Consider the following 15,594-nt stretch of genomic DNA (forward strand, 5'->3'; position numbering starts at 1 on the left):
CAGGCAGAATGAGGACCTTGTGCTGTGTCCTGCTTAAGCACAACAGAGGAAATTTCCTGCTCTGTGGAGCTTCGGTCTAAAGGGTGAAACAGTGGGTGGTTGTTAAGAATTGTCTGAAACACCTGCTGGAACAGTTAGCCGTGTTTTATTTTAATGGATAAATATATACATTCATTATTTTCCATTCGTTTTGCATTGTGTACATGCATAAATGTGGAAACATACATATGTATGTTCCATATCATACACATATACACAATCTGTAATATACATGAACACAATGCAGCATTAAATCAGGGGGTTTCGCTTCCCTTAATTACCTAATTATATTGATTTTTACGTTCTGTACATCTTGGTTTTATCTGAACTTTACAGAAGGTGTAAGCAATACACATCTTGTCACATCCCATTTTCACACTAGCGCTGTTGCTGTATGAACCATTGCTAGAAATAAAACACGACTAGAATAGTCAGCCATCTGTCTGGAAAGCACATGCAGTCCCAGATGGCAGTTTCTCTCCCGCTCGCTGGTAGCAAAGTCCTCTGTCTAAGGAACACAGCAAAAATGTGTAACAATTCAGAGGGGATATGTACAATGTGCAGCCCTCCCCCGGGCTGGGGCTGAGGGCCCTCCAGCAACGGGAGAGGAGGGAAACTTTGAGCCCAGAGTCCATCCCTGAGGGGGCCCGGTGCCCACCTCCTGCCGAGCAGAGGGATCAGCATTCAGAGCTACCCCACTCGGCTGCAGCCCCCTCTGAGCTCTATGAATGAGGTTCTTCAACCCCTTCGTTCCTATGCGTCAATATGCCTTTGCAGGGGTGCAGCGGGCAGCAGACCCAGAAGAGTCAGCAGGACCTTGGCAGGTGAAGCTGGAGGGAGATTAAAAGCCCGTCAGCTGTTCTCTCCGGCCTTCCAGGACCATTCATGGGAGAAATGACTGCTGCAGAGCTGGGTGCTAGGTTTACAGACAGCTTGGCCACCAAGAGCTGACACTTGCCAACCTCAGTGGCTCTCAAACTACCTCCCTCAGCCAGGGAGTCGCTCTGTGTCATTCAGGACAGTTACATGTGGCGTTGTCGCCTGCCTTTAGTTTTGCCACTTGCGAAAAGACAGCACGAGAAGAGAATGTCTTTCCTACCAAGAGAGGTGAACGAGTGATGAAGCACCTCTAGTTAGCAAAGCATGGTCGTTCCTGCTGGAAATGGGTGGCTTTTGCTGATCAAAACGAGCAGGAAAAGCCCAAGAATGTGAAAATCACCAAAGCCGGGGAGTGACTAGGTGAGAAGGCAGCTTAATTATCCTTTGAACTCTTTGCCTCTTCATGCAGTTTTGAATCTGGCCTGCGGGAGGGATGAAGGATAACTGAACAGGTTTCTACAGAACTGAGGAATACGGAAGAAATCATCACACAAGGAATGACAGCACTCTGTGCCGTTGGGAGAGGCACCCAAAGCCACCGGCCCCTTGGCTGTGCTTTCGCTCTTGCCTTCAGAAATGCTGAACAGTGGTCCTGGGTTGCCTTGTCTCCTGATCATTTTGTTTTGCAAAAACATTTCCTTTGTGGGTTTCATTTTTCTGGAATGTCTTTCAAACCTGTCTCCATTCCCAGAAAAGTCTTAGCACAGTCTACTGTTTTTTTTTTTTTTTTTTTTTTTAACCTCCTGATACCTGTCACCATCTGCTGTTTTTTCCTGGGGAGACTCACGGATGTGGTGTTGTACTGCAGAGGTTGGCACGAGCCCTTTGGTACAGGGGGGAAGCTGCTTGCTGTCTCCTGAAGGTTTCAGAGCTCAGAAGAGTTTTGCTTCAAAACCTGTCCTCTGCTGGGGGTGTTGAGATCAACCAGCTGTTTGCTCTCGTTGCTGAGCAAATGTCACTTTTTTTGACACTTCTGAGCACTGTCACCGTGGTGGTACAGAATGATGGTGTGTGTACAGGAGGTGTTGAGAGTCGTGTGGCCCTCTATTGCCGTGCTTGCCTCCACAGAGCCTTTGTGGGACCACCAGAGATGCCCACCCCGTGCAGCTGCAGAAGACTGCAGCCTCCGGAGCAGCCGGTTCCCAGTTGTGCCCTTTGCACTCCCACCGTCAGGAGGAAAGGCAGAGCGCATCGGGAGAAGGTCCTGCTGAGATGTTGCAAAGGGTCAGATTGTTTTGGAGGCAGGAGAAAGACAACTGCTCCTCTCTCCCTCTTGGAAACAGCTTTGCCTTGGCCCAGCTTTTGCAAAACGGAATTAGAAAGCCTTGCTGAGCATCGGGAGCTGGCAGGAGCGATCACTCGGCCAATTCATCATAACGGGAGCCTGGTATCTAATAAGCAGGTAATAAATGCACCAAGTGTCCACCTTTAACTTGCCTGCCTGCCTCCCCGCAGAGGCAGACCCTGGGCTGCAGCTGCTGATGAGATGTCCCCCTGCCTGATAAGCAGATGATGTTGGACCTGCTGGAGTGATAGCTGTCCTGGCCACTGGCATGGCAGGGGAGGGCAGGAGCTCCCCAGGGCAAGGTGCGGGGTGGGGGAAGCAGGTTAAGGCATGAAAGCCTCATCTTATGTAAATCAGCCCTGGAGGCAGCGAGGCCTGTCTGATTTCTACAAGTCACGCAGCAGGTTGTGATGGGGAATGGGTAGGGTTTCACTTTGTCATGGAAAAACTTCACCTCTTTGGTTGAGGTGCTAAAATTGTGTTCTTTCTGGTTTTCCTTTCGAGGGTTTGCGGTGATGGACAAAGGATGGCTGGAGGGAGAGTCTTAGGAAATGTAAGAGGATGTTGAGTAGAGAAACATAGGGTGATGCTCCCCCTGAGAAGACAGCTGTGGAACCAGGAGGACCTGGGCACAGGTGTGGGGTCAGAGAAGCCCGAGGGAGGTCTGTGTGGCAGGGAATTGGCCATCCCACCTCCCCTGCTGTGCCGCAGTGGGTGGCTGTTCTTGCTGGGCGATGTGGGTGGGGAGAGGTGATCCTGGAGAAGGTGACAAGTTCAGAGGAGCAGATCCTAACCTCGGGGAAGTGCAGATCCCAAGTGGCAGTCACTGGGGATGTGTGGACTTACAAGGGCCTTTGATGGCATCAGGCAGCCGTCAGGGACCGGGCCACCAGAGCAATCTCAGTCGTGGGACTGGGAATGATCCTGGCTGGAGGAGAATGCAGGAAGAGCTGGGGAACGAGGACCCCTTCACATCCTTAAAGTGAGAAGGACCTGCCAGGACATAAACCTTGGGACCACCACCTGTGATTGACAGCTCCTTGTGCTGTCAATCTTCTATCCTTGCTGGGGCTCTTCCCAGGGCACCCACCAGCAGATGGGGGATGCTGCTCTCTCCGGTCTCTGCTGATCCTGCTGGTCCAGGCTCCGAGCAGCCGCTGGCAAGGAGGTCATTATTGCAGGGCCCCACTCGGCAAAGCAGAGAAACCTGTCCCTATTTGTCACCGCGCGTCGGGGCCTTGGAGGTGAATCAGATGCACTGTATTAATAGATCTAATCATCGCGAGCCTTGGTCGTGCTGTATGTAGCAATCTGTTTCCTGGCTGACAGCGTGTTTGCTGCTGGCAGGAGGGAGAGACGGAGGAAGAAGCATCGCCCGTCCGCAGCTCCGCGGGGCAGGACCTTGAGCGTGGCTGAGCGGAGTTTCTTTTTGTGTGTTGGATGGGCGAGATCCTGGTCTCGTGGTCGCTGATGGCAAATCTAACAGCAGCGGATTGCAGGCAGGCAGACTTTGGTTTTTGGAGAACTTCCCATACTTTCAGGACAGGGGTTTCCCTTCTTTCCTGGGTATCCTCGAAGAAGAGGGTCTGCTTCTCCTTTTAGCTTGCTTGGCAGCCCCTTCTCTGGTGTTTGCTCGGTCTAGTAGTTGGTGCTGCTGCTGGCTGATGTTTCAGACTTGCTTGAGATCAATAGGAGAGTACTCGCTAGCATCATATTAATTGAGTCTTATGCTGAGAGCCCTTGTGCTATTGATTATAACAGTAACTTCAGCTGGAATTTGGGAAGCACTTACTTGAAGTCTAAAAAATGAGAAGAAAGCAGAACACTGGGTGATTGGATTGACTTTATTTCCAGCGGATTACACTGTAATAATTGCGTATGTCCAGTCTGCTTTCATTACTTGTCCCTCTAATAAAAGTACCGGGAATGCTTTCAAATTTCAATATGCAGGATTACAGAGCTTGCTTGGAGCAAGCACCAGACTACGCCGGTCAGGAGCAATATGAGAGACTTTATCTTAATAACTGGCAGAAGTTACCCACTCACCCTGCTGTCTGCCCCATTCGCATCCTTTTCTTTGCTTTCCTTCCTCTAAAAAAAGGAAACAAAAATGCCAATTACTGACTGAGAACATGAATTTTTCATTGACCTCCTGCAATTCCCCACAAAGCTGAGGAGCCGGGAAGGTAATAAAATGAGATTTCTTCAAAGAACAAACGAATGAGAGAAGATGACTGCCTGAACCAAAACCCCGGTGAGATGAGGGCATTGTCAGGGGCCTGTCTTTAGGGTGAGGGAAAGACAGAGATGCTCTGGGGTCAGGAAGGACAAGAAGGGGTGGCTGGAGGCTCATTGCACATCTTTGCTTTTCCTTACACCCAGGGGTAGCCCTCTCCCTAAGCAACTGCTGAGACTATTGGATGGTGTGGGATGCCCTGAGGGTTGGGGCAACCTTAGCATGGGTGTGCAGGGCTGTTCTGGTGTGGGGTTTTTTTGTGGGTTTTGTGTTGTGGGTGGGTTTTTTTTGTTTTGTTTTCCTGATGTACAGCCTTCTGCTGTCACTCTTGGTGCAGGGCGAAGTATCCTGAATGCACCCAGGCTGAGGGTGCTTTGGCTGTGGAATGTCTTGGCTTGTTTTGCAGAGCTCTTTGCAGAGGGGCCCTGCTTGCTCATGGCCCCAGGCTTGCTGGGGTCTTGCCACCACGCTGGTGTTTTCTAGGACTTTTGTTGTTTTTAATATGCTGCTTTGAAATAACCCAGCAAAACCTGTTCTCAAACTCATTTATTATTTTTTTATAAAAGCTCCCCCCCCGCTTTTTTTTTTAAAGATGCTGTCAAATTGCACTTCTTAAGATTCATGGTGGATCTCCTCTGCCTGACTCTATTACCCAATTTAAATACACAACAGCAAGAGGGGTTGAATGCCACTATGTTAACACAGTGCCAGAGACCTCTGTGAGGTTGTTTGTTAAAAGCAAATTGTACCTGTTAAGGGGCTGGGAAAGGGGAGCACAGCTGCTGTTAACTGCTTTACCAAATTGACTCTGACTCATTCATTTCAAATGAAAATTGAAATGCTTTTGACTTCTTCTTTTTCTTCTTTTTTTCATCCTTCCAGTGGCAAATTTGCTTTACTTAACGCTAAGTGGGGATCATTTCTTGTGATTACTGAAAAATGCATCATAACTTTTGATTACGCTGCTATTAAGGATGCAGAATGGCAATTGCTGCTGCTTGCAGAGAGGGAGAGAGAGGAAAGGCGGCTGGAAGAGCGGGTGTAACCCTTTGCTGTGCCGAGCGCTGTGGAGGAGGTGTAACTGCTGTTGGTCTGGGGCTGCAGGCTGCCGGGGCAGGACCTGGGGGCTGAATTCAGGCTGGATGCAAGTGAGTGTGAACGCAGGTGACCTCAGAGGGATGCAGTGAGGGCTGGAGCACATGGACCTGCCATCGCTTCCCAGAAGTTTGCCTCTTGCAGGGGCTAATGCTTTTTTCTTTAAATGGAAACACCTTGGGAAGATGGGCTGTTGTTTGAAAGATTGGAACGTTTTTGGGGATGGAAAGGGAATACCCCTAGCAGCGAAATAAAGGACATGCATCCCAGGGTTGTACAGACGCTTCAGTGGGATGGAAGTTTCCGGCAGGGAGATTTGGATTTACAGTGGGGGAATGGGGAGAACGATGTAGACAGCTTGGGAGATGCAGCAGGAGAGGGATTGTGGAGTGCTCAAGGGCATTGTCTACAGTTCTGGGGAAACTAAGGCAGGGAAATGAACGTGGGAGGGTGTATTGCTTGACACTGTATTGTTTTTCATGCAGGGGTTTCTTGTGTTTAGGGAGCACCTGCCGTGCCATAGGGAACACCTGCCCTCCCACGTATGCAGAGATCCTCAGGGGCTGAGTGGAGCATGGGGAGATGATGGAGTATCTGAAATGCTGTGTGTTGGAACTGGTCAGCCCTGCTCCTGGGCAGCTGGGCTGCAGAGCGGCAGCAAAGGTTGACATTGGTGAAGCTGATGAGCATGCTGGCAGTAATACCCACTTGGATAGTGGAAAATGCTCTGGGCCACTGCAGAGAGCCCTTTCCTGGTGTGGGAAAGGTGTAATCAGTGTTTGACTCCTGCAGCTCAGCATGGTGGGCTATAAACAGAGCATGCGTGGACTGGTGTAAACCTGTGCATGTCTCACACGCCAGAGGGTTGGAGCAATTACCTGGCTACTTGGGAGCTGTGGAAGGGAGGGGAGGCACTGGCTCTGCACTGTCAGCCTACAGACGGCTCACCAGAGGGGCCACCAGGACCGAGGCAGGGAATTTCGGTGGCTGGTCACTTCGACATTTGCTCCTTTGCAGCCCCTTTTTCCAAGGGGTCTGGCTTCACTATTTTTACTGCCCCTTTTGTAGCTCTCCCAGGGCACCAGCAGCCCTCTGTGGCTGCTTTAGCCTTGTTTTTCCACTAGGCACTACATTTCCCAGAGTCCCTGCTCTTAAAGCACTGAAGTGCTGTAGCAGGCAGTGCCGAGCTGCCTCTGATGAGACCGAACAAGAACAAAGTGTTGGAAGTCATGCTGCACAGACGAGTAGCCATAGCAGACATTTACAACGGGTTGGGAAGATGAGGCTCCCTTAAGAATATGGGAAGGACCCCTTTCTTTCTACTGCAGTCCTCGTTGCTCTGGAGGATGCCGTGGCCAGCTGCAAACAGCTGGTTCTGTCTTACGTCTTGTTGTTAGAGAGGCCAGGCTGAGTTGCCAGGGCTGTGTTTGTAAGTGAGGGCTGTGAGGCTCACGGCATACTCAGGCTGGGGGTTCTGCCCTGGCTGTGCTTTGCGAATGCCTTGAGGCTGGCAAAGTTAGGTTTGAGGATGGAAATGTGTGGAATGGCCACATGAGGAGATCAGCCTGCAAAGGAAGAAATGTAACGGCTACTAGCATTGACGAGACGGTGCCCTCCACGGAGAATTATGATTTCTGCGTTGTTTTCTTCCTTCTTTCTGCGCACCAGGCTGAGCTAGGCAGCAGTGTAGACTTGGCTGGTCCATCCAGTGGAATCTGGTTATGGGAAGGAGCCTGCTCAGAAAGCACTGGCAGCTGTCTGGGCTGGGTTTCTTGGCTAGAGAGCTCTCCAGGGACCGTACCTTTACCAGCTCACCATTAAGCCCATTCCCAGCTGGAGGGGACCTAAACCAGTCCTCGCAGCCCACCCACCTCTAAGATAGACAAGTAGGGGTTGGCTTTGTCTTGGGAGAACAGGGATCCTCGCGGCCAGAGGCAATGTGCCGAAAGTCAACTGGTCTCAGGTTCCCAAAATACATACATGCCTGCATATTTATAGATATACATATATATGTGTGTGTATATATATATAAAATACATGTATATATTTTTTTGCTGGCAGCTGAGATAAAAGGGATATAATGAAAATGTAAACGAAAAACTTTACACCAGGCATGGCCTGACAGAGGGAAGATTGATATCCCATGATGCTTTGTCTTGATGAGACAATGAAAAATAACCACCACGGCAGCTGTGTCAATATCAGACTTGGTAATGCACCACTAGCTGTGGGTTTTTATTTAATCCGCTTTGCTTTAAGATGATAACGGTTGTTACTTTTCAATGCCTGTCTGTCAGCACCCTGGCATTGCAATATTCCTCCGCAGCTTTGCGAGCGGGTTTCATTTATTTTAAAATACCATTTCACACACTGCTGACTTTTAACAGTGTTCCATGTGAGTTTGGGAGATTGAATAGTGACAGAAACAACACTTTTTATGAGAATACAGAATATTAAAAATGGGGCACAATATACAGATGGCAGTTTTCACTACAGCTTGTTTTTTTCCCCCCAACCTGCTTCTGCTACTCAGCTTCCCACTGAATGCATTTGTAGTAACACCATAAATGTCACTTTCGCTGACTGCCTTTTGGCATTTTATTTAAATGGGAATTCGGCTCTTGATGCTGCCGCCACTGCATTGAGCTCGTGTTTTGCAGGAGTGCCACTGTGCACGGTCCTCTTGTATCCAGGGCACTTGTGATCAGCTCTGATCTGGGGGCTGCCAAAATAGCAACCCCAGCTGTGGCAGAGCGATGCTGTGTGCATCTGTGTGTACACACCTGTGTATCTCTCTGCGGGAGGACTGGGAAGGTCACTGAAAGCCATCCAAGAGTGGTTTCTACTCCGTGAAATACTTTTTCTTTCTGCTTGGCTTCTCGAAGACCCACATCTTGCCAGCAAAATCATTTGCTGCTGTGATGGCACCGAGAGGCAGATGATATCTGGAGTTAGTAACTCTTGATTTTTTTTAACTCCTGGGGCTCTTTTGGCTGCTTTCTGTCTAAAATCTGGCTGCTCGCTTTAGCTCAGTTGCTGTGGTGTTGAAGGAGCCCTGTCCCCTCCAGGCTTCCTGGGACAAATAAGAGGAAAGGCTTCCTACGAGGTGATACAGTCACACGACGCGTACCTTTGTGGGCCTGGCTGGGGCTCCTATAGGTGCATAGATCTCAAAAGTCTCAAAAGCTTAGACTATGAAGAACCACAACAGGTGATGGTCCTTGCAGTCCTGATCTGTGTCCCATCACAGGGCTGGAGACAGCTGCTGGTCTGCAGGCGCTTTCCTGCGGGACCATATAGACTGAAAAGCAACAGGGAAGGGGGTGAACTGAAGACTTGCTTTGATTTGCTGTCCAAAACACTTGTGTCTTGGTGTCTTGGGACAGCTGGAGATGACCAGTGACCTTCTGAAGCATTCCTCCTGGTTGGGAACAGACAATAGTTTTGCTGGCTTTTACCCCATCATGGCCCCTGAGGAAAGAGCGTGAACTGCTGCTTGTGTCCTGGCTGCCATCGCTCATCTTGCTGCCCGAAGCAGCTCTGCTCCCTCGCGTTCCTGCGTGCTAGCTTGTTGGGCTGTGACCCTGAAAATGCAGGAGGACCCTACGCCCGGTGCTGTGTGTATCCCCTGTCGACACATAATTCCTTCAGCATGGGGAGGAAAAGCTGGTGCAAGCCTTTTCCTTGTATTTCTTGCCCCTGTTCCCGTCCAACAGCCCTATCGATAGTTCCCTCTCGGTGATAACTCGCTGTCCTCTCTAAACACAGCTGTGGGAGGGGTGGGTTGCGATCCTGTCTTCAGCTTCGAATTCCACAAGATGCCAAAGTGTTTCTGAGGACATGTAGTTGCCTGGTTCCCCCTGTTCTTTGCATACCTTTCGAATGTCTAAGCCTCTGCACATCCACATCTAGGCTGGAAGGGTTTGACTGAGTTGTAGGGGCTGGTTGTGGCAGAGCCAGGAATCCTGCAGCCCCAGGGACAGAAGAAATATTTTTGTTTGAAAATGGAAATATTTATTTTACTTAACATGGGAAAAAAGATTATCTAAATATTGTTGGGGGTCTTTATTTGTCATTTTGAGGCGATGGCTGGTTACAGGGAAGTATTTCTTTGTTTTCTAACTGTGTACCCTGTAGAGGTCCTTGACATCACCAAATGCTTCATAAAGTTCTTTTAGTGTTTGGGAAAATGACAGATGTAGGATTATTACTTTCATCTCTGTAAAATGCTTTTGTTTTAATCTTTCAGCTGGAGGTTCATTGTACGGGTATACAAGGACATTATATATATAAAATACACACACACGCATATATATATATAAAATGACCTGAAACAATATTGTTCCACCCTCCCTGTAATATTTTTGCTGTTACAGATGCTGTTACTGCAGGACTAAGCACACCTGCATACCTTGAACCCTTCTGGGAGGCTGGAAATTTGTCCTTTTCTATCCTACTGGGACAAAGCTGCTATTTCTGGCTTTGTAGGTTGCAATGGCATCAGACTCACAAGTGGTGATATTTTAATGTACATAAAGCTGTTTTCCAGTGCAGGCTGAATCTTCTCTCCTCTTGGCCCCAAGGGAGCGCATAGCAGGGGGTGGGAGGAGCAGGATGAGCCATTACTGAACAGGGTGACTTTTTAAAGAAAATGTGAGCTGTTTGAAACTGCTCCTACATGTGCAATGTTCCAGGCAATCCTGGGAGATGGATGATCAGTGAGAGTGCAGGTGAGGCAGGCAGAGGCACAGGAGAAAATGTTGCTTTTGTGTCTCTGTCCCAACAAGAATAATTTCCACATAAATAGCACCAATCTGTTATTTAACACTTAAATCATTGGAGTATCCATTGGCACAGAGCTCTTTTTGTGCTGGGTGCTCTGCAAATATAGAAGTGTGCGCATGGTGAAGTATGGAGATGTTTTATGGCTCCTGTTTTAGGGCAAGGAGATGGTGCAGGTGACCTCTTCAGAGCCCTTACACCCCATTATCTATTCATCATCTGTTATAACTCTTCCTTGTTGCACAAAGTTTATCCTACGTTTCATCAGGCAGGAGCCTGCTGCACACAAATCACATCTATGGTCTGGTTTCCTAGAGTTAACTTAGGGAAGCTAAACTTTTCCTCCCAGTGTCTAGGTGAAAATCACTTGGCTACGCTTGTGTGTGCGTTGGGTTGTGTAAGTCAATAGTCATGCTCTATTTTGCATGATCCATCAGGAAAAAGAAGTACCATCCCTTTAGCCTGATCCTTTCTGGGTTCTTTGACATGAGGCAAGATGGATAACAAGGCAGCAGTTGTGTAATGAAGACTGTTTTCCAGCTCTGCATGTTTTGGCCCTACACTAGCATTTCCAAAAAAAGTTGCTTTCCTGTTTCCCGGTGCTACGGTGTTTGCATAGTGCAATTAGTTGCCAGTGTTAATTCAGTGGTTCCCCAGCCTTACCTGGCATGGCTCTGCCAGGGGGTATCGCTGAACTTCAGCGTGCCGTGGGTAGTGTACGACTGGCCCCTCGCAGCTCCTTGAACAAGCAGAATGGATTAATTAATCTGAGATAAAGAAGGGAGGTTCCTTAACATCCCCCTCCCTCTAAATGTTTGTTTTCTGTGGGTCAGAGCGGCGACACTTCATGCGAGACAAATGGGGAAGTGTGCGGGGTAAGGGGATGCTGTTGAGGCTGGGTGAGTTATAGTGACGTGGGAATCGCGGGTCACATCTGTGTCTCGGCTGTGCACCGAAGGAATGTGTCTTTCTAGTGATGGACGGCATGCCTCATGCACCCTGGAAACCTGTCTCTTAGCTCCTAGTGTGGCGGTTTTTGAGCATCAGGGAAGCAGGAGGAGCACTGGACAACAGGATTTTCTGGGACTGAGTGGAAAGGATGCTAAGGCACCTCCCAGTTTAAGCTCTCTCCGTCGGTAGGTGCAGCTTACCTGTGTGAGGGGGTTATAATGGCTGTATTTTTGCAGATGAACACAGTTTTGCTTTCACGCAAAGGCCCTGTTTCATCTCTGAGGGTGCTTGTGCTCCTTGAAGGAGCCATGGCAAATGGCAAAGGAGTTTGTCCCTTTTGCGTTATTTCTTCAACAGGAGGCAGGCTTTTTTCTTTTTTCTTTTTTTTTTTTTTTGTACAGAACTATTGGTGCTAGGGTGATAGGCTGGGGTTTTTGGAAGTGGGGCTCTGCATGCATTTCTGCGTGAGCTGCTGGGTTTGTGGGGACAGGGTGACCCTGACAAGCTTCGCTAGGCACTGCCTTGCACCTCTCTGACAAACATCGTGCCTCAGGCGGTGTTCTGGCTGCCTGGCTACTTCTGCTTATCCATTCCAGCCCCCTTGGCATATAGAGTCCCATGAGGGGTTATTTTTCACAAATACAGTCTGAGACCATTTAGAGGTCCCAAGGCACCTAGTGACAGAGTCTGCCTGGGTGGCAGCACCAGGGATAGCCAAGCTCTGTACAGAAGAGCCGGCTGCCTTCCCGATACGCAGCTGCACTGATGGACTCTGGCTTTTGGGGGGGTGCGGGGTGATGGTGGTGGTGATCAGAGGGTGTTTGAACTTTGTGGTGTTTCTCTTTTCTCTCCAACAGAATCTGCTCAGGTGCACCTCCCGAGTCCATTCACCACTTCTAAGGATGTAGGTTTATGTTTCCACCAAGTGGGAGGAAGGACTTGCTTCTGAACAGTGTTTGTAGCGTCGGCATAGCGCTCCTGTGTTTCGTGTCTGAGCTGCCTGCCTGTGTGCGCTGTGTCCAGGGCAGACGGGCATTGTGCCTTCTCCATTGCGTCACCTAACCAAGCTGTCTCGTTCTCTTCCCACAGCTGGAAGTATCTTACTACTGCTGATCTGTGTGCTGTGGGGCATGGCACAGCTGGCTGGCCTGCAAGGCTATCTATCTATATGTCCTGTTGAGACCTGTCCCTGCAAGAAGAAGACTTTATCCCAAGAGCAATGCCCACTGGAGTATGGAGAACCTCAGAAGGAAGTGAGTACATCCCAGTTGTGTTGGTGTTGATGCTATGGTCTGCTGTGTTTGCCTTGGTCTCCGCTGTGTGGCACTGACACAGAGTCTTCTCGGTGATAGTAATCTCTGCTTTTTTTGCAGATGATGATGATGAAACTCCCACACACTGGGGTAGATGCAGAGTTAGGCTCTTAGGGCAGTAGATGTGGGTGTTAGCAGAGGCTAGTCACTTAAGTGGCGAGGTAACGTGTGGGGAGGCAGGGTGGTTTGTGAGAGAATGTCCTGTGTGATGACTTGGAGCTGCAGGGGCCAGAAGGTCAATTCAGTGTGCGCATAGGAGTTGGATCTAGGATTCTTCCCAGACTCCAAGTGATTCTTCCCAGACCTCAGCCTGGGACCTGTTCTGAGATTTCTGGGGCAGGGGGTAGCAATTTCACTCCAGGCCTGGTGCTGCAACTGCTGATTTTCCACCTCTCCTTTGCTTATGCCCCCTAACTTTGCATGAGTTACGTAGACTACAGGTGCCAAGCCTTGTGTAAGGGTGACAGAGTTGTAAGGAGAGCACTGAGCGGGTTGTGGGTGGTCAGTGGGTTGGGTGGGTGGGATTAACCCTGCTCCTGCAATTCCGTGCATCATGCTTCCCAGGTGAAAGAACGGTAGGTACCTGTGCCCCACATCCCCAGCCCTGAAGGGCTGGCAGGTCACCTGCACCGTGGTCCCTCCACCACATGTCACTCCTCCAGCATCCCATAGCAAACTCTGCACTGTCACAGCTATGTGTGGACAGAGACAACCTGCAAGGGTCCTCAGCTGTATTCAGGGGTCACTAGCTCCCTGTGCAGAGCTCTGAATGCCATTAGAAGTCTCCAGCACTTCCATGTTCTTGTTGTTCTGGACAGCAGTATCGGTACCTGGTAACTCCTGTGTGGCAGATGCCGTTTCGGAGGCTATCAAGCTTGCAGCTGAATAGCTCTAAGTTAGCACCTAATCTTTAGCCTGACAATATCTTTATGGCTATACCCATCTGGAGTCTGAGTCGAAATTAGATTTGCTTTCTGTTAAAACAGCGGATTTGGAGAATTTACACTGTCAGCAGGGGAGCAGGGGGGGATTTTTGGCAAGTAGGTGGGGGTTTGGATACAAAGTGGTGTGCTGGTTTTGGCTGGGATAGGGTTAGTTTTTTCCACTGTAGCTACTATGGGCTGTGCCTTGGCTCTGTGCTGAGAACAGTGTCGGTGACACAGGGACGATAACCTTCGTTACCCCGAGCAGCGCTCACGCAGTGCCAAGGCATCTTATGCCCCCCACCCACCAGTGAGCGGGTTGGGGGGCACAAGGAGCTGGGGGGACACACAGCCGGGAAGCTGACCCCCACTGCCAAAGGGCTGGCCCATGCCGTATGGCGTCATGCTCAGCATATAAAGCTGGGGGAAGGAGGAGGAAGGGGGATGCTCGGGGCGATGCTGTCTGCCTGCCCATGGCCCTGTCCCACGTGCTGGAGCCCTGCTCCCCTGGGGGTGGCTGAGCCCCTGCCTGCCGTGGGCAGCGGTGAGTGAACTCCTGAGTTTGCTTTGCTTGTGCACCAGCTTTAGACTTACCTGCTGAACTGTCCTTGTCTCAACTCATGAGTTTTTTCACTGTTTTCCTTCCGATCCTCTCCCCATCCCACCGAGGGGGAGCGAGCGAGTGGCTGTGTGGGGCTGAGCTGCTGGCGGGGGTTAAACCATGACAAATGTCAGCGTTAAATCTTTGTCAGAGCATCTTAGGAGCGATAATGTCTTGCTACATTAAAAAACCACAAAAAAACCCCTCAGAGATAATGGACATTTATGTGAAAGCAAATGAGATATGATTTTTGAGCATGCTGGAATCTGGGTAATGGAGTATTTGTTCAGATGTCATCTTTAAGTTCATTAGCTTTGTTCCACCTTCCACTTGATATTTTAATATATATCCTAAAGCACTACTTGTATTATATTTCTACCCCTGTGTTTCAAAATATTGGTTACAACAGCTTTAGTTCATAGAATCACAGAAGGGTTTGGAAGGGAGCTCAGAGATCCCCTGATTCCAGCCCACAGGGACACCTCCCACCAGACCAGGCTGCTCCAAGCCCCGTCCAGCCTGGCCTTGAGCACTGCCAGGGATGGGGCACCCACAGCTGCTTTGGGCAACCTCTGCCAGTGTCCCACCGCCCTCCTAATAGATAAACCCTTGCATTATCTCTTGCTTGAGATGTGAGTATTAATATGATTTGGAGCATGAAATACAGGTTCACATATTTTCCATGCTGCTCGCTATAGAGCTAGGAAATTACTAACTTGACACCTTCCGTTTGTCTCCGTGTTTTCAGTTGTGTGAGGCTCCCTGCCAAGCAGGGGGAGTTACAGATGGCAACTGTTGGGGTTTTAATCTTTGATGCTGTGTGCTGTAGGCAGAGTTTTCAAAGGCCTCTGACCTGATCCTGTGTTTCTGATGAGAGTTTTGCTTTTTCAGGTAGAACTGTGCTGCAGAAATACACATACACACATGCACCCTGGCAGTCCTTAGACCTCTAAGTGTTTCTTTCTCTGCAAATAGTCTGTTTTTCCTTTCTTTTTTTCTTCCTCTCTCTCATGCCCCAGGAGCTTTCAGTTGTGCTCCCTCCCACTCCCCAGAACAGCCACAGCGATGCTCTTGGGAGGGAAACGTCTGTTTGCTCCGTGCACAAAACTGAGGGGGTGCATGGATGGGGATAGCAGTGGAAAATTGCAAACAATTCTCGAGTGTGAATAATTCCCCCTCCCCTTTGTGGTTTCTCTTTCTAACTTGATTATATTCAGATTACTTAAAACAAAAAAGTGTATCTCCCAAAATGCTAGGTTTTATATTCCCACTTGCTCTCTTCATCACTCATGAATCCTGTTTTTTCTCATTGTGTTTTTATTGTCTATTTTAATTTCTATTAATGTGAGGAATTTCTAACTGGTGTAGCAAGGTCTTTTTTCTTTCTTTCTTTCTTTCCTACGTGCCTCTACTTGTATTGGAAGACAACTTGTAAAATGTGATGTGAAAATACCCTCGTATTTTCTAGTTATGCTAGATCTGTCTTGGGC

At 49.1% G+C, this 15,594-nt stretch overlaps 1 long non-coding RNA gene across 1 annotated transcript; it reads left to right on the forward strand.

Moving 5' to 3' along the window:
• Positions 1–8,075: 8,075 nt before the first annotated feature.
• LOC121095875 lies at positions 8,076–14,288 on the forward strand. Its single transcript, XR_005830232.1, has 3 exons — positions 8,076–8,086; positions 8,181–8,185; positions 14,065–14,288. It is a non-coding gene; the product is annotated as an uncharacterized LOC121095875 (long non-coding RNA).
• The last annotated feature ends 1,306 nt before the right edge of the window (positions 14,289–15,594 follow it).

Source organism: Falco naumanni, chromosome 11 (genome assembly GCF_017639655.2).
Source record: "Falco naumanni isolate bFalNau1 chromosome 11, bFalNau1.pat, whole genome shotgun sequence".
Taxonomy (NCBI): Eukaryota; Metazoa; Chordata; class Aves; order Falconiformes; family Falconidae; genus Falco; species Falco naumanni.